Consider the following 20,180-nt stretch of genomic DNA (forward strand, 5'->3'; position numbering starts at 1 on the left):
CAAACACAGCGTGTTGGCTCCCCTGTAGCATGAAGAGGCTAGAGAGCTAAGCCTTACATACTGTCCAGACGTATTTGCCACTATCGTGCCCAACGTGACTTAGAACCTCCCAGTGAGACAGGCTCCCAGGCGACTTTGATTTAGAACTGAGCCATGGGGGAGAGGGGCAGAGTGCCCGGGCATCCCAGAGAAGCGATTTTGCTTTGCAGGAGGTGAATTGCAGGAGCTGGCACCTCAAGCCCGGGGTTCCTACTTCAATAGCTTCCCACAGCAGCAGCCACAGCCCCTCTCCCCATTCCATAGGAGAAAATGATTCTGGGGGTGGGGGTGTCCTGGAGGCTCAGCCTGGAGCCAATTCCTCGAAACCTTCTAAGGGTTCTGGAAGCACTCGCCCCCTGGATTAAGTCTACTTTAGCTCTAACTCCCTAGAGTGGATTTTGTGTCTCATACAGGAAATGTGAGCAATAACAAGAAGCTCATCACTTTTCCTAGTTTATTAAATTCATAAAATATTCGGTATAAAATACTTAAGCCGCAAAGGACAAAGAAACAAACTCAATTTATTTTAATTATATTTTGGTCTAATATCATTTGGGCAAGGGTAATTCATATGAACTGTAGTATACACAATTTTATAAACCTAAACCTACACTGTAATTTACCTCATTCATAAACATGAGAGAACTTGACCTACTTTCTAATGTATTCCACTCCTTGTTGTCTGCATGAATCTGCAGTGACATTTTAAAAGTTGCCCTAATAATTTCCATTATATGAAAATGCATTTTTCATCGATACCATCTTTGATTTTTCTCCCACAAACAAAATACCGTTTTCTCAACCGTTAGCCTGCAAATGTCGTAGGAAACAAGGTGTACAAGGCAGTGCATACAAAAGGCTCACCGTTCAAATGGGGTCAATATTGGGTTTCTTGATGGGGGATGAGGGTGGGAGGAGAAGGAGGCAGCAAAGAATGAGGCGATTTTTCCCAAGTCCACACCATGTGCGATGGGGGGTCTGGCTCTCTCTTTGTGTCTAACTTGTAGGAAATTATAGAGCACAGCTTTTAAAAGTAAGAATGACCAACAACGTAATGCTTCTATGCTGTCCAATAATTCTCCAATCGCAGGCCGTACAGAAAAAAAGAAAAGAAATCCACTCCTATTCAGCCACCTTCCAACTACATCCCCATTGTGACCATCAGCAGCCTCTTGAACCTGGGCCCGTTCCCGCTGACAACGGCCTGTTTAACCCACTGTGACGGTCCTTCTGGGCGAGGCTTTCCTGTGTTGAACTTCCTATGTCTCCCAAAAGCCCAGAGCAGAGTTTGGCAAGTGATGGTCCACAGACTAAGAATGGTTTTTACATGTTTAAATGGTTGAAGAGAAAATAATTGAAAAAATAATTATATTTCATGATAAATGAAAATCTTGAAATTCATATTTGTGTCCATAAATCTGGTTTATTGGAACACGGGCCCCCTCGCTTAATTATAAATTGTCTATGGCTGCCTTTTGCACTCCAACAGCAGAGCTGAGTAGTTGCAACACAGACAGTAACCTAAAAATATTTACGACTGGGTCCTTTACCGGAAAAGATTGCTAACTCCTGGACTGGAATGCGAAAGCCACAGCCCTGGGCCTGGCAATGCAGGTCACGGAAACCTGGATCTAACCAACCTTCCTAAGCCCTATTTTCTTCCACTGAAATGCTCATCTCCATCTCTCCCAGACATGCTCCCTCTGTTTCCTGCTCCAAAGCTCTGTTCAGTCTCAGCGGCATGCAGACTTCCTTCTCGCCCTTCATGAAAGGAATCACATCATACATACACTTAACTTCTATGAGGTTAAAAAGAAAAATGATTTTAAGAGTGCCCAATCCTATTCTCCACAGCACTATTTCTAACGGTAAAAGATAACAAACGCCCAAATGACCGGCAGCATACATTTGCTTATGCATTATAAAAGGATATAAGCATAGGACACAAGGATATATTTTTTTTTCAATTGCTACCTAATGGTGAGGGAGAAAACAGAATGGAGAGAGAACTGGGGTCAAAGCAAATAGATCTGATTATGCCTTATGTTATAGATGAGGCTTTGAAACCTTGACAATATTGTGTAAAATTATTTAAATATAAATTTAAAGTGAGAATCTCTAAAAACAGAAAATAAAATGAAATCAATGAGCTTAACTGTGTATCCAGTTGGAGACACAATCACATAGAAAAACTATTCCAAATGTCTTTAAAACAGAGTTTGTTGTGTCTATATATACGATAAAGCAGATACAAAACTATGATAGTATTACTGAACTGGGATTCTGGGTGGAAGCTAGTAAAAGTCCTGTATTACTGTGCTATATACCTGAATTTCACCTGGAAGTATTAGTATGAACTAATAATCGGTTTTATCTCTGCTCTGTACATACAAACATACATGTATATTCCTTAGTTTGATCCACTAAGATCTAGAAACAATGATAAATCCAGTAGTTATAAACATTCCTAATTTCTATATTGTGCCTCTAAACACTCAAAGAAACCAGGGCTTCTTAAAGAAATGATGACTCTAAGTCTGAAATAAGAAATGGATAAGACAATCCTGTAACATTTTGTTGGCCACAAAGTACAGAAAAATGCAAAAACACAAGTCATGTCAAAAGGACTAGGAATTTGTTTCCACAAGTCACTTGAATTAGCTTCTACTGGTCAAATATGTGACAATTCCAGTATCAATAAGAATATTTAATTGAAATGCATCAATTATATTTACATTGAAAAGAAGAAGAAAACACAAGCCAAATAAATAATAAATAAATAAATAAAACCTCAGTGATCACTTTTAGAGGATGCTGCTAGGGAACTCGTTGTTTTGAAAATAAAGGGAAAGTATCAAGCATTTGTCCCGACTTTCCTACATGAACCTCAGGGTAAACAAATAGTTGAGGTTAAATTTATTTTTACGTAAGTATTCTTGTATATAAACAAGGAAGGAATGATAGAATTGTAATATCATGTTTTTACAATCACTAATAAATTAAAGGGTTGAGGCAATAATCATCAGTGACCAGTATGTATTTTTTAATGAAAATACGCTGTCTGCCTGTGATGTATGTAGCCTTGGAGGAAAAACAAACAAACCCAGATCTGAATCTGACTACTGGAGATATAAGTAATAAATCACAGAAAACACAAAGAACAGAGAAACATGTAAAATGGTATCATCAAAGAAGCCATCGTGAAAACCCAGACTGGAAAACTCTACAGCATAGTTTTGTTAACCTCAGCGCTATGGACATTTTGGGCCAGAGAATCCTTTGTTGTGAGGAGATGTCCTGTGTTCTGTAGGATTTTTAGCAGCATCCTTGTCCTCTACTCACTAGATGCCAGTAGCAATCCCCAGTGGTGACAACAAAAAATGTCTCCAGACATGCCAAGTGTCCCTAGATGGGGGAAGGTGCTCCTCCCTATTTGAGAATCTCTGCTCTAAAAGGACAAACAACTCACGTTCTTCAACAAACAAATCACAAGAGTAGGGGTGGGGTGGCCGGGGGATACAGAAGGGGAACCTGTAGATTAAAAAGGGGTTAGAGACATCAATCCATTGCAATGTGTAAACTTTGTTTGGATCCTGACTCAAAGAAACTTAAAAAGAAGCACAATAGCCCAGCCGGCATAGCTCAGTGGTTGAGCGTCAACCTATGAACCAGAAGGTCACGGTTCGATTCCTGGTCAGGGCGCATGCCCAGGTTGCAGGTTTGATCCCCAGTGTGGGGTGTGCAGGAGGCAGCCGATCAATGATTCTCTTTCATCATTGATGTTTCTATCTCTCTCTCCCCTTTCCCTTCCTCTCTAAAATCAATAAAAATATTTTTTAAAAAAGAAGTACTATAAGGCAATTGATGAAATTTTAACATGAATTTGATACTTAATGACATTAAGGAAGTACTGGTAATTTTTATGTTTTTGGTGTGATAAGGTAGTTAGATACGTTTTTAGTCCTTTGAGAGCCATATACTGAAATAATAACCGAGGAAAAATAAAATAGCAAAGATGCACTTAAAAACAATTGGTAGGAAAAGAACAGGATGTATCGATGAAATAAGACTGGCTAAGAATTATTTAGCATTGAATCTGAGTAATGGGTATGTAGTCACCATGTAATTCTCTTCACCTTTAAACGTGTTTGAAAGTTTCCGTAATAACAATCTGGCAGGCAGCCCCTCTCCCATTCCTCTCAATGAGCATGTAAGTCCCACAATGACCATGGCAAGGATGTAAGAATTTACAGATCCCTGGGCTTGCTCAGTTTCTAAGTGCCTCCTGGGGTCCTATCTGGATGCCAAGAGTTCTCCTATTATTTACAATGTGTCCCTTAAATACAGGAGCCGACTACTTAGCAGCAAGCTATTCCTAAGTTTTGAGAAAAGCCCACTGTGTTGAACCGACTGGGAGATAGGATAATTGCGTCTAGCTAGTGTGACATCTTCTTAAAGGATAGTCACGAGCAACTGTGTTTATATGAAATTTTTGCCTTAAGTGCTTAATTGAGAAGTTCACTCCCAAGTAAAGAATGAAATTTTGCTCATCTTGGAAGGAGCCAAGTCCCCACTAGCCCTAAACAGCGCACCTCAGACCCCTAAAACGTACATCAACTAACCCAGAAATAAATATTACTTTCTTTCAAAGGCCTGCTCTACTCATTAGAAATACCCACTTCTTTCTCTAAATTTAATCTCTTCTGCTCATTCACCATAGATACTGCGGTCTCTCTGGAAATGTGTAGACAAAAACAGAACAAGGCCATGTCATTATAGCCTCCGGTGTCCATGTTTATGTCAGTGCTTCCTAGTGCAGGGTATTGAATGTGCTTCCTCTGAGTCCCAGCTTCTGAGAAGAGTGGACAGAGGGGGCAAGAGCCTCACTCCCACCGCTGTCCCCCGCGCCTGCATCAACCTTCCCAAAGGGACAGCAGAATTAATCGAGCATCCTGGAGCTGCACCGTCTCCTGCAGGGGAGACTGCGTCCTGATTCACTGCTTAGAGGCAAAGAAATGAAAGAATATATAATGTCTGGTGGGAACACTTAGGGTCCAGAGACAAGACTGACTTTTTAAACTTCATTTATTTCCTTCTCTCGCTGAGGGACTGGGTTTTATAAAAGTCTTCCTTTTATAGAACCTTTTATATGAAGCTACTTTTCAGGTGTAGAATAAAATGTTGACCAAGATTTAAATTGTCCTAATACATTTGTCCCTCGAAATCACTTGTGCCCAAGTGTCACTGGGCTTCTATGAGGATCAGCGATCTTTGTATAATGGAACCAAAAATGTCTCACACGGATTACTTCTCTGCTCAGCACTCTTTCCTAACCTTACAAGCAATCAACAAATATGAAAATAAAAAATCGCCACATCAGAATTAATCGTGGCAAGATGACGGTAGGTTACTTTGGACGGCTTATCATGATCAACTTTAAATGTGGATCAGCACCCTAGTCACCACTGTAAATACTGACCCCTATCTATTCATTAAGCCGTGACCTCACTAAGGCCAGATACCTCCTCCAGAAGGAAGTGAGGCCCATCTCTGAAGAGTGCCCTTTCATTCAATACTTATTTGAGGAAAGAGGTCAGATGTTTGGAGACTAAGCACTACTTGCACCGAGGCAGCACATGTTAACACTGCCGCCCTGTCCTAACGGACATAACAAAGAGGGACCCCAACCGCTGCCACCCACTGGGAGATAAGTTCATGGAGAGACTGCTGCTTCCACTGCCAAAGCTTCCATGGGGTCTGCATAGTGAGGAGGGAGCAGCCCGGAGAGGGGAAAACGCCAACGCTGCATGAGGGATCCACCTGCCCAGGGCACCTGCCGTCCATCTGGTCACTGCCATAATAGTCACTTACACCAGAAGACGTATGCAGACCACTGCATTCGTGAGAGAAAAGGAAGTGTGAAAAGTAAAACTTGATTGTTTTTCCAACCTTCCCTCTAAAATAACTACCAAAACACACCGCATATTAAGATAATCCGATGTACCTGACTCACACACATACTGGAGGCTCTAAGAAAACATCTGGATCAGCAACCACCACTGACAAAGCACCTTTCCAACCTACCAGCAGGGCTGAGTAGGGAGCCCCATTCCTCACGTCAGACTCGCAAAGGGAACACGACGCAGGTGAGGGTATTCCCATTGCCAGTCACAGAATTCGGTACCATGAGCTGCTGGCCACACAGCAGCCACAGAGGAGGTGATGGGGAATGAAGCGGAGCCGAATTTCCTAGATCAGCAGCACTTTTCTGGGGAAAGATGAAGGTCTACCGAGGAAAGTAACAGGTTCTGAAGACAGAAGTCTTTTCTAACCTGTGAAACCACAGCTGGCACCGCGCCCCAAGCAGCCCCAAGGCCTAAGAGGCACTTCCCAGTGGAGGCCTCGGATCCGGATCTCAACATCTTGGTGTCCAGCGTGTGAATGACAACATCTGTTCCATTCTGGTATGAGGCTGGTATGAGGCCTGCAGCAGGCACCAGGCTTCAGAGCCTAGGTGCTAACACATCAGGGCCTCAGTGAATGATGGCGAATTTCAAAGACCAGGCTGCTGCCCCTTCAGAGACACCAGGGCCTGAGGTCGCTCTTCTAACAGTAGTCACAGCTTCTCCTGGCCATCAGCACTTACTTAGAGGCAGGCAGCACTCGGAAATCAAAATGTTCTGGCTGAAGGTGGAGGAGGAGGGGCTGTGGGAAAATAAAGTGGGTTCTAGGTGAGATGGGAAGACAGAGTCTAGGAAATGTTGAGGCTTCGTTCACGGCAGCTGGTGACCCGTGAAAGGGAGAATCCATTCAAACACAGTCCGCAGAGGGGCCCAGGTGTGAGGGCAAGAGACTCAGAGAGAGGAAGGAAGGTAATCCCACCACACCATTTGGCTGCCATAGGAACAGCAGTTACCTACCCATAACAGAGTACATACATGCTGCTTCTTGGTTTTAACATTCAGAATCAAGTTACAGGTAAATCCTAGAAGACGTTACCAGATTAAAGAACATATAAAATTAAACATACAGCTGCCCAAGATTTGAGCCTTTTCTGTCTATTAATGGGAGGGGGGAGGGGAGTGTCTCTAGGAGAAAACAAAAAGAGGCTGCATGTGTCATCTGAGGGCACAAGGAAAGACGGACAGTGAATCAGTGCAGAGAGGAAGGGAGACAGGGATGCTAATCAGTGATCACAACAAGATACCACAGAAGTGCCTTTAAATCCGATAAAGTGAGAAATGTTGCCCTAAGCATTACATTTATACATGTGGAAATCCCCACTAAAGCAGCAAAGGATGATCTATAAGCTGGGGGGGGGGGGGGTTTGAAGTGACCTTGCATACTTGACTTTGACTGATATTCTTTTAAATAAAAGATCCTTGATAACACGATTGTTTAGATCAGTAGGATTTTACTCAAGTTTTATCAGGCCTTACAGTGCTGTGGGGAGACCACTGCAGCTGGACTTCCAGTGTATTTACTTTATTTTAATCTTAGTCAAGTCATGTTTAAACTCTACAAGTGCACTAGCCATTTTATGGCTCTGAAAAGCTGTCCAATTCTGACTTGTTGTAAACAGAATAAAATGGCTCTGATGATCATCCTAGGTCCTCAGAATATGGGACTTCACAGGAAAAAAAAGAGAAAAAAAAGTGGTTCCGAAAGTTTCACATTCCATAGTGGAAGAGTTAAATGCAGGGATGAGCATTCTAGAACATTTGAGTCTATGAAATCCAATCAATTATTAGACAGAAAAGGCTCAAATCTTGAGTTCTTCAGGAGGGCTTTTTAACATTGGGGAAAAAAAAAAAAACTATAAGCATAAATACCCTAAAAGCTCAAGGAAACAGCACATTCTATTATGCCCATGGTTAAGTTTAATTATGAGAAACAATCTGGAACGTGTTATTGTTGTTGTTCTGAAACATTTACCAAGCACAGACAGCAGAGTGAGGGCCTGGCACATGTCTGGGAACCCTGATCAAGGAGATGATGCTAATTAGCACGATGCTAATTAGGACTCCCAGCCACTCATAGAGCCAGCAGTGGGGGAGCAAGTGGCAGTGCTTACAGTTAGCAAGCAGAGCAAGCCAAAGAATTCAGCTAATGGAACATGGCAGGAAGGCACCAGTGCATTGCGGATTGTATTTTTTTATGGAGAAAAGTAACCAAGGAACAACTTATCTTTACTGACGCCATTGCCTTTAAGTGACCGATATAGAATGACAAACAGCTATGTAGATTGTGCTTTAAGTTTTTATGGGGTCAATAGCTTCCCTAAACAACAGTGGGAACTAAAAATTCCCAGAGAGCCTAAAACAATGCTTTTCATTTAAAATCGAGTTTTAAATATTTTTCTTACAAGCCTGCAAGGAAAATGGAGATAAGTTCAGAATATTGCATTTATTTTCAAATCTGGACTATGCCACAAGTCATTAAGCAAAATGCAAAACAAGTCATTTATCATATACCCCCACCTCCCTCTACTTATTCATGCGCACACTCTCTCATATGCCGACAGGCAACCCTTTAAAGCATCATGTTTATTCCCCCGAAGCATGGTTGTCTCAAATTCGTAATTGCTCATCCCTACACGATCTTACCAAGCATGGCCTGGCCTTCTGAAAGGCTCAGAACATGATTGATTGATTACATTGTTCATTCATTAAATTTTATTCAGACTTGGACTGGCTCAAATCCCTTAAAGCAATTCCCTTCCTCTGGTTTATGTCAAAATAAAAGCTCCTGCTAGCATTTATTCATGTCTTTAGACACTTTCAGAAAAGTCAAGATTTCAGGTAATCTCTCATATTCCTATAATTTTAAGACAAACGTTTCTGTTGTTGACATCATTTCTTCCAAAAAATGGGTAGTGAGATAAATAACACCCACCCCCCCCGGTGAAGCAACCCAACTGAAGCATATAAACCAGAGGGTGAACCCGGAGTTGGTTGATAGAGGGAAAGCAACCAGGTAAGTCTGCCAAATTTCCTGTGAGTTCCCCAGAAAGTAGGCATGTAAAACAAACAAAAGCCAGAAATGGTTCAGGGAGGAATTCTAAAGGACTGGACCACTATATTCCAATCGATGTAGACCCTGGTAGAACGTCACAGAACTTTCAGAAGCAGCCAGGATTAGGCAGGCATTTTGGAATAGGAGGTATGGTTGCTCCTCCCTCACATCATTTTACTGTCCTAATAATTTAGCCCATTATCGCCTCTGTCCTCCACCCACCCTACAGCTCACACACATCCCCAGGGAGAAATACAAGGGAAGGCTAGTTTTCAGTTCTGTACAGACCCACAGCATAGAAATCCACCCGACATGCTCCTCACAGATCGGAAAACTTGGGAAAGGCTTATGTTTCTGTTTCCTATACACTGTGCCCAAGCCCTTCAGCCAGACCAGACCACCTACCATCTTCCGCAGGTTCTCAAAGGACATCCACAGAGGATCCCGAGGCAGGACAGCTCCTTTCCTCTGCCCTTCCCCATGTCTCCGATCTCTTGCCTATGACCTCCACCCCTCCATCCCAGCTTTGTGCTCCTTGCACTCGGTTTTGGATGGGTCTCCCTAGAGATGGACATTCAGCCCACCTCACCCCTAGCCCTCCACATCCCCACACCACAGGCAGACACTAATATGTGAAATACCACCTCACCAGAGGTGGCCTACAATGGTGTAAAGGGAAGATTCTCTATTCTTTGCTGTCAGTTTTCATTTTTGCATCGACTGCAAGGTGGCTCACAGCTAAATTTAATGTTCACATGAATGAGCCACTTTTATTTGGGTTTCCCAACAGAACAATCCCTCATCTTCTGCTTGACCTCTGACCTCTCTTAGTTCCAGCATGCTAGCTGTCAACGGCATTTTCTGGAAATAGCTGATATATATATAACTAGAGTACATCCCTTTCCAGTTACAGAAGAATGACACCGTTTTAGAGGCAGACGACTCCTTAGCAGTCATATACCCCAATATTTCCCAAATGCCAGCCCTCACGCCAGTTCTGGCTAGTTCACAGCTAACTGGTCAGCAGAGACAGGACAAAGAAGCAGGAAAAGAAGGGTGTTTTCATCATGCTAAATACATACAGCCTAAAGACAATTTATGACAGCCTACTTTTTTAGTATTAACACATTGTTTGCGGGTAGTTTTTATCATGGGCTAACAGGTGGTGCGGGCCATTTTTGCTAATTTTTTTCGCAAATGGCAACGTTCAGTAAAATTACGATAACTTTAGTTTACGTATTTATACGTTACCCGCATTCTACCACTAGTCTATAAAAAACGTATTAATACATGTCCCACGCTCTACTACCAGTCAACGCTACCAGTCAACGTAAAACGTATAAATACGTTTCCCGCATACGTGTTAAAATATTTCTTCTCTCATGAAATGATGTTAGTAGATGGTACTTATTTTTTAAAATAAACCTTTAATTATGAAAAATTTTAAACACAAAATAGAACAGTATGCAAATAGGTAATAAACCCTCATGTACTCATTCAGCTTTAATAATCATCAACTATGTTTATAAATAGCCACCCCAAATATAGGAAACATTGGTCCTGAATTTTTTCCCCTCTTCTACAAAATCTATAAGCATGGAAACAACTAGGCTGGGCCAGCCTATACATTTTATGGAGACCAGCAGATTAAGTAATCTGTCCTCAGCTGTGCAGCTGGTCAAATACAGAATTGGCACAGCTGGTGTGCCAGGACACCGGCTTTGAGAGTAGAAGCCGATCCTTTTTCACCTGGCAGACTTCAGTCGAGGCCTGCCTTCCCTGCCCTTGTTATCTCCTACACACTGCTTGAGATCATGCAGCCACAACCAGGACAAGCAGAGGGAAAAGCCAATACTCTATCACCAAAGTCCACTTTACCTCACGCTAGGGCAGTGGTTCTCAACCTTCCTAATGCCTCGACCCTTTAATACAGTTCCTCATGTTGTGGTGACCCCCAATTTCATTGTTAAAAATTGAACATAATTAAAGCATAGTGATTAATCACAAAAACAGTATGTAATTATATATGTGTTTTCCGATGGTCTTAGGCGACCCCTGTGAAAGGGTCGTTCGACCCCCAAAGGGGTCGTGGCCCACAGGTTGAGAACCGCTGTGCTAGCGCAATCGCACGCCATCCCTGGAGAGCTCCGGGAACTACCATGCAGTTTCAGTGCAAATACTACTGGAAGTTTCTACATTACTTCCTTACCCAGCACTTTCAAAAAGGGGGGTTTATGAAGCAAACATATGTGAATAAATGAGAATTCATACAATGAAGTAAAAAACCAGCTACTCACCCCCTCTTATAACCGCCCACCATTACCCCACCAACCAACTACCAGGTCGAGTATTAAATTGAAATGGAAGTAATAAGACCGGGCAAGTACACTCCGGCCTTACAGAACCCTGGTAAAAATCAAACAAGAGAGTATAAGTGATGATATTTTAACACTTTATCAAACTTTACCAATGCCAGGGGTGGCCAATGGATAAGAATGAAAGGCTATATCTTTTTTAAAGGACTCACCTGAATTCTCAGTTTATGGAGAGTCGATTTCCCTGAATATATCCTGAAGCATCAGAAAGCCTTCAGCAGCAATAACTAAAATAATAATAAAAGCCATCAGAATCAAGTAATGTTACAGACATCAGTGTTTGGGGAAAAAAATCTCAATCTATACATTTGGTCATTCCCCCACTTCTCCTCGCCTCACTAATCATGAAGGGAAATAACTCAGGAAACAATGAATTTCCGCTGCAACACATGGGCTGGGGATATTCTTTACCAACAGGGAATTAAGGTCCCAGGACACTTATTTCGAAGACCAAAATTATGTTACTGTTGGCAAAGAGGCAAAACACATTATTTCATTATTTTCTTCCCTGTAGTAGAAATGCTTAATGGCTTTGAATTTAAACAAAGACCAGATATATACATTGCCCTCCCTGCCCCCACCAAGGTTTAAAACAAAAATCCCAGGCATTGCAAATTAACCTACATGAGCTCTTCTGGTCTTGTTCGCTTTTTCCCTACTTAGTTCCTTTAGCACGTCTGTGAAGGGGTCCTTTCTTGCTTCAACTGTTCCCACTTCATCCCCAGTTCTCTGAGGAACTGAAAACTGACTATTTAACACCTTATTCCACAGAAACCCAATCTGAAGCAGAGAATCACCATAATCAATTGTAGGAATCAACAAAAAGCCAGCCACAGCTAATAAGCACAGTCTGAGTGAGAGCACAGATGAATCAATGAAACAGAGTAAACATCCAGATATAGAGCTATCCCTATATAATCAGATCTGTGTAGGTAGGCATGTGAGACTAGTTAATAAATGGTGTTGGTTTGCTCTTTAGGAGGAAGGAAAAATATAGATCTCTCTTCATACTTATGATAAAAATAAGCTCAAAATAGAATGAGATGAATACTAGAAGAATACATAGATGAATGGTTTTATAATATAGGGCTAGAAAGGGCCTTTCTTTTTAAACATGACATCATGACATTAAAATCTGAAACTATTAGAGGATTGAGATATTTGGCTGAGTACATTTTTTAATATCTCAAATATATGAATGGTAAAAACAAATCAAAAGTAAAAATGAGAACACTTATATTTTGGTCAAAAGGTAAAATAAGACAGTAGGTAAAATAGTTATATAAGAAATTTATAAAACGTTGCTATTCTTATGCAAAAAATGTTTTAAAAACCAGTAAGTAAATTAATACTCCCCTCAAAACGGACAAAGCAAATTAAAAAACTTTCTATAAGAAAGTTTACTCAACTATATTAATAATGAAAAAATTCAACTCTAGAACACTGAGACTTATTTAGCACCTGTCAAACTGACACTTACCAAAGATTGACAATAGCCAATGTTATAGACATATCTCATAATGTAGCCACTTAAGCAATTATGTCAGCATGTAAAATAGCATACTCTTTGACCCGGCAATTCTATTTCTAAATAAGTTACTCAAAGTAGAAAAACTGATATACATAGAATTGTTTATAATTATGAGAAAATAAGTAAATAAATGTCCTAAAGGTCCACAAATAGACATGTTAAATAAACTACATAGACACTGAAAATCATGGAGGTTGCCAGAGGCTAAGACCAACAACTAGTTAGCATAATGATGCAAGAAGTCTGCTGGAAGGCTCATGAACTTTGATGTTCAGCAAAGGCTGAAAATCAGCATAATATGCTTTTGGGTGAATGGCTGAAGGCAATCCCCTAACACAGTGGTCGGCAAACTCATTAGTCAACAGAGCCAAATATCAACAGTACAACGATTGAAATTTCTTTTGAGAGCCAAATTTTTTAAACTTAAACTATGTAAGTAGGTACATTGTTATTAACTTAATTAGGGTACTCCTAAGGCTTAGGAAGAGCCACACTCAAGGGGCCAAAGAGCCACATGTGGCTCGGGAGCCGCTGACCAAGGCCCTAATCTGATCATCATTTTACTGTTTACCAAACTTTACCTTTGATATGCCTGTTTGCTTTGCTAAAGGGCAAATGTGTATTCTAGTAAATAAAAGCTAATGGGTCCGAGAATTCAGAGAGCCTCTCTGCTAGAGAGTAAGGTCTCCACCTGGCTCCCCCATGCCTTCTAAGTTTATATGCCTTGTCTAGTGTATCCATTTGTGTGCAGCCCCTTCTCCAGACCTTGAACCGTAGCTGCAAAAGGATGCAGCGTTCACAGGTCTATATGTATTGTTATGAAAAGGCATCTATGATATACTTCTGAGTGAATAAAACAGGCAAATGACTGTAAACAGTTGATTCCATTTGTGCGTGTGTGTGTGCAGGTGTGTGTGTGTGTGTGTGTGTGTGTGTGTGTTTTCCTGGATGTCTAGAAGAATGTTTATCAAAATAGTTATGATTAGCCCTGATTATCAGAATTTTAGAGAATTTTTAGTTTGTTTATACTGTAGAATTTCATGTAATGAACCTGAATTTTTTTCCAAAGAATACAATTGAGCTATTTTTAAATCTCATGCTCAAATGTAAAGTGATAAACTGCATAGATTTCTATTTTCCTTCTCTTACTTTAGTAAGGTTTGTGTCACACATGTGCTTGGAAAGAACGCTGATTACAGAGTTCCCTTCCTGATCTGTGGGTCCTATTCACTCCCCAGGGCCACTTCATCATTGCCTTAGAGTTCCTAAGACATACTTGTATCCTTATTATAATTCTCTTTTTACTTAAGCTAGCTCAAGTTAATCTGTTACTTGTGACCAAAGGAGAACCAGTAATACAGTGCTACTTTTTATTTTCCACCTTCTCAAGCATTCCATCCCATCCGAAAACAGATGAACTGATCCTATCATCACATTAATGAAGATTTACAATGTCATGTACTGTTTACAACTACAGATGAAGTAATTGAAGCAAGAAGCACAAAGCTAGTATAACAAAGGCAAAAAACTATTTCAAGAGACAGCCAAACTCCTTCTTGACTAATAAGAGAATTGGTGAAAAGAGTATTTGAATAATAAGAACAAAAGGGACATACTTGTCCAGATGAACCATTTCTATGGTTAAAATATTCTCCATTATAATATTCTTAACCACTCCACAGATTTATTTTTATTGGGTTATATTTATATGTGAAGAGCTTTTTTATTTCTATTTGGACTATAAAATACAGAAATGTATTCCCATAATGGGGCCCTTTATACTCAATTTATCTCTAGCAAACAAATATATTTTTCACATTGTCCTATTTTTATAGGTTCTGAAGTTCCATGTCATACATGAATCCTCATAACACCATAATTACAAACCTTGTTAAAGAACCATAATCCTTGTGGATGTACAAATCCCTCTCTAGGTGTGTTGATGTAAAGTACAAATCTAGTTAATCCCCTGTCACCTCCTGGGGGCTCTCCCTGCCCCTCAAAATCTCCCTCGATGGTGATGGAAAATGGACAAGAACCACTACCAATTTCAGAGAGGAGCAATCATGAGGCTTAAAGTATCTCTGTCTCCAGAGCATAACTCAGACAAGGCTACTAGGGCCAACCCTCTGTTCTGACCCCTCCTCAGTTCAAGGGGATCTTTCTCAATAGATGGATGGGGAGCCAGTCAAGTCCATATTTGAGGCTGAGATGTATTAGGATTTATGAGACCAAACACTGCATTTAGGGGAGGCAATAACACAATGGTTAAAAGTAAAATGATTGATCCTGGTTCTGTCATTTACCAGTCATTTGGGCTCGGGGTGCATTAGCCTCTCTGTACCTCAGTCTCCTCCTCTGTAGGAATGCCCAGCAAAAGGGCTGGAGTGAGGATAAAAGGAGATAATGTACCTAAAACAATGAAGAGTGCTCAACAGTCAAACACGGTCTTGTTTAGCTCCAGCTCAGTGGGAGCAGGGATGAAGCAGCCCATTGTTTGCTGCCTACAGAACCCGGGGACAGAATATGTCCCTGTGTAGAATAGTTAATACTTACAATGCTTATTTTAAACATGACCCTTCCAATTAAATAGAAGGTTCCAGGAGTTTGTTAAAAGAACCTTGCCTTAAATTAGAGTAGCCTTCTCCAGACCATCAAAGAATAAATCATTTGGCAGCTCCCACACTGTACCTTTTCTGGAGTATTTCAAGAAGCATAGATGTGACCAAAAAAACACCAAAAGCTATTGGCTAAAACACCTATCATCAACACCAGGACATTAGGGCGGGACTTTACTTCTGCATCCCAGGTCACCTCCTACTTGCTTGGGAAGCTTAAACACACTTCTCAGAGTCCCAGATCACTCGCCACCAGAACAAAGATGGTAACACTCAACTATTTCAGATGTGGAAATGAGAGAGTATAGGCTAAGTTCTTAACACAGTGCCTGGAGCCCAGTAAGTATCCAGTAAATGGTACATCTACTATCAACTATCATCTTAACCATATTGAAGAGAGAAAAAAATAATGTGATTAAGAACACACAAGACACTTCCTCGCAGTAAGGGTGTTATGGACTCTTGATTTCCACACTTCACTTAGCATGATCCCCACAGTAATGAGGGGCCAAGCTGAAGGGAGCCCGAGGCAGCAAGGGGTCTGGCGCTATACAGGGCCTGCATGAGGCATGTGGCTGAAATCTCACATTGTGGTACAGGTCCCAAGCAACCAAAAACACATTTGCCCCAAGATTTCTTCAAAAGGCAGGGAAGGGTGCAACACCACATTTGAGCTTTGCCCTAACACCATCTGCACAAGCATAAAAATCAGAAGATCGGCCCATGTGGGCATCATCTCAAGGGATTTTGCTGCCCAAAGTTAACAACAGTGCTTTTGTAACATAAGGCCAATTGAAGCAGAAAAAATAATCCACTAAATTTAGCTAAATCAATAAGCCAAGAATACCATTCTTAGCTTGAAGTTATCATTAACGTTTGACATATTACTAATCCCTCGAAACCATAAAATCTAATAAGGAAAGAAATAAACCAGCTAGTGCTTCAGTGGATAAAGATAGAAAGAACCAAAGAGAGAAAACAGGAAGAATTTTTAAAACAAAATTCTCCCAATTTTCTCCAACTTCTACCATTTGCCAATGGTAAATGGTATTTTTTCAGAAACCTTGAGAAATTTCCCACTGAAAGTGCTAGTACAGCTGAACGATTGCTATCCAGCTCTGCTAGGTCTGAAGCTCTCTGATTCCAAGGGGAAACGTCCAATTCTCATTTCCTGGCTTCTGTTTCCTGATTTCCCAGCTAGAAGCTGGGTGCTAGGAACTGGGCCCAAAGGAAGCTCAACAAAGCACAAGCTTGAAGCACCAAAGCCCAAGGCCTTCGGAGGTGAGAAGTAATATGCCACCTTAGCCTTTGCAGGGCCAGGAGAAGAGCGCCAGAGACCCCTCTGGAGTCCTCTCAAGGCAGCATTCCAGCTAAGGAGGAATTAGGAGGTGTTACAGGCAAAAATAATAATAAAAAAATAAATTCTCTTATAAATGTGGGAAATGCTGGTTCAAACAAAATTAAGGAGTTTCTTTAAGGCAGAACATTTTAGACACTTCAGTATGATAATGTTGATGATGAATAATGGCTCCTGCCTTATGTGTACAGATTTCTTTACTTTCAGGGTCTATGTCTTGGGACAAGTGCCACACACATCACTTTGGGGGGAAAAAAATAATGTTTATAATTAGTTCTTTTGTGCAAAAGAGTATTGAAGGCTCACTGTGTCCCACTACATTCACAATTACATAACTTAGCCCAAAGCCCCTAAGACAGTGGTTCTCAACCTTCCTAATGCCGCGACCCTTTAATACAGTTTCCTCGTGTTGTGGTGACCCTCAACCATAACATTATTTTCGTTGCTACTTCATAACTGTAATTTTGCTACTGTTATGAATCGTAATGTAAATATCTGGTATGCAGGATGTATTTTCATTGTTACAAATTGAACATAATTAAAGCATAGTGATTAATCACAAAAACAATATGTAATTATATATATGTGTTTTCCAATGGTCTTAGGCGACCCCTGTGAAAGGGTCGTTCGACCCCCAAAGGGGTCGCGACCCACAGGTTGAGAACCGCTGCCCTAAGAGCTCAGTCAGTGGTGCCATGTTAGCACAAAGTAGTGCGAACTGGTTTATGAGGAGGACAAGAGAAATGATAGAACTACACCGCCTTACTTCGCTCCGTCTTTATATGTTTTTCACACCTGGGAAAACAGAGATGCTGTAATTCCTCCTTGTTCTATACCTCAGTTTCCCTTCCCTCAAAATTTTAAACACACTTATAATAAAACGCAATGTGGGTGACTAGAATGTAAGCTTCATGAGAACAGGAACTGTACTTAGTACAGGACAGCCCCAGCCCTAAAACAGTGTGGGTACAAGAATGCCCCATAAATATTTGAAGATGTGAATAAAGGAATCAATAAATAAGTTTATGTAGGTGTATCATTAACTCATTTTATAAACTGGCCAAAATATATATTCTACAGTCTTTTAAGTTGATTTTGAAATGCTCATTCTAAAGCAATTCATCTTTCTTTTTCTCAAAAAGTGTTATTTTTTCTATTTCACTCCCATCATAATCTCCCATCCTTTGCAACTCCACCACCACTACCCCCTCCCCCCCCCCCCCCCCCCCACACACACGCACACAAAGGTATTTCTTCTTATGACTTCTGGGTTAGAAGGAAATTTCTGTCTCTAGACCTAGTACCATATTCAGTACATTATTACAGCCAATTATTTTCAATAAAAGCCAAATTAACTAACATTCAAAAGACTAGGAATTTCAATTAATCAGAACTACACAGCAGTTCTCCTTTGGGAGAAGGAAGAAGAAACACATTTATCTTCTAGAAAGCAACTATACACAAATAAGCTTTTATCACCAGTTTGCTGCAAAAGGCAACTAAGCATGGAATACAGATATCAAGAAATAATCTATACCATTAATTTGAATATTCTGAACATAATGTTTAAAATAACCCTGAGAGCCCTGGCCAATGTTGATCAGTGGTTAGAGCGTTGACCCTTGCACCAAAGGGTCGCAGGTTCGATCCCCAGCCAAGGTCGGGGCGCATGCCGGAGGCAACCCAATCTATATTTCTCCTTCTCCTCTCTCTCCCCCTCCCTTCCTCCTTTCCATTCTCTCTGAAAAGCAATGGAAAAAATATCCTCGGGTGAGGGTTAACAAAAAACAAACCAAAAAACCCTGAGATGTTGCAACATCGTCAAATGAACTAATAAAAATGTTTTTTGCTAAACTCAATTCACTATGAAAATCTGACAACACATTTTAGAAAAATTTGCAACAGTTGTTTGTTTAAGGGAAGGGGGTGAGAAGAACAAGGAAATACTGCTCGAATTTGGTCATTCGGAAAAGTCAATGAAATAGATTTTCCCCACCGCCATGCCTCCTACAAAGCAGGTAGTGGCCAGGGTGTTCCTATTTGCAGTCCTCAAGTTTTGCTTGGGCTATATTTCCATCTATTGCAGCTTTCCGGCCCAGTCCCAGCGGTGTGCCAGCTCCCTCCACCACTGGAGCACACAGGCTAGGGAGTCGGCTGAGTTGTATCCTTGGCTCCCAAGGATAACCAGGACTGCTGCCTTACCTCCCACCTGCCCTGCCCCAGCATCCTGTGCCCCAGCAGCACCGAGTCAGCACTCCTTGAACCATGCACCCTCTGAGTTCTTCCCCTGCAGTGGCCTTTGACCTCTAGTCTCCTATGCCTAAAATGGCCTTTCTGCACAATTGTCATGATGTATTTGTCCAAACCCATACACAGTAATGTACAACACCAGGAGTGAGCCGCGCTGCAAACTACAGACGGCGTGATGATGCTGTGTCAATGTAAGTACATCAATTGTAACAAATGCACCACTTAGATGTGGAATGTCGACAGTGGGGAGGCTTTGCATGTTTGGAAAATGGGCGTATGGGAACTGTCCATACTTTCTGCTCAATTTTGTTTTGAATCTAAAACTGCTTTAAAAACAAAATCTTAAAAATTATAAACAAACAAAATGTTAAAAATTCCATTCAAAAAACATGAGCAAGAAGTGAAGGGTGAACCCGGGCCAGTGTGGCTCAGTTGGTTGGGCGTCGTCCTGTGCACCAAAAGGTTACTGGTTTGATTCCCAGTCAGGGCACAGTCAGGGTTGTGAGCTTAATCCCCCAGTAGGGGGCGTGCAGGAGGCAGGTGTTCTGCTCTCACATGGAAGTTTCTGTCTCTCTCCTTTTCTCTCTAAAAACAAAAACAAAAAATGAAAGAGAGAGAGAGAAGGAAAGAAAGAGAAAGAAGTGAAGGGTGAGATACAGCAATGCAGGAGCCCCCCAGACACCGAAGCCAGAGAACCTCCTCATGGGGCCCTGTCTTTGCAGGGCAGAGCCTGAGGAGAAGCTTCGAGTGAGACAAGGTGGGCTTGGCTCTAGGAAGCAGCGATGGAGGGCCTGAGGTCCTCGTGGCCAGCTAGAACCATCACTTGCATATACCAGAGTCATCAGGTCGAACAGCGGCTGCCCATGCAGACCTCCAACCTGCTAGAACAACCCTGAGAAGTTACATCCTCCACTTCTATTCTCACTACCACCTCCACCTTGAATGTGAAGGCTACTCCCCCATGCCAGTACCTGGAGAACTGCTCCTACGGTGAA

General features: G+C 41.4%; 1 protein-coding gene across 13 annotated transcripts in view; it reads right to left on the reverse strand.

Annotated features, from left to right (window-relative positions):
- The window catches only part of TLN2 (talin 2), a 421,164-nt gene that overhangs the window by 235,184 nt on the left and 165,800 nt on the right, over window positions 1-20,180 (reverse strand). For 12 of the 13 annotated variants that reach the window (XM_059699497.1, XM_059699520.1, XM_059699515.1 and 9 more), the window contains one exon: window positions 11,582-11,656. The gene's annotated coding sequence lies outside the window, so the exon portion shown is untranslated. Of the gene's footprint in view, window positions 1-11,581; window positions 11,657-20,156; window positions 20,176-20,180 lie in introns of those variants that run through there. The other variant, XM_059699536.1, reaches the window with a different exon arrangement.

The sequence above is a fragment of the Myotis daubentonii genome, chromosome 1 (assembly GCF_963259705.1).
Source record: "Myotis daubentonii chromosome 1, mMyoDau2.1, whole genome shotgun sequence".
NCBI classification, from domain to species: domain Eukaryota; kingdom Metazoa; phylum Chordata; class Mammalia; order Chiroptera; family Vespertilionidae; genus Myotis; species Myotis daubentonii.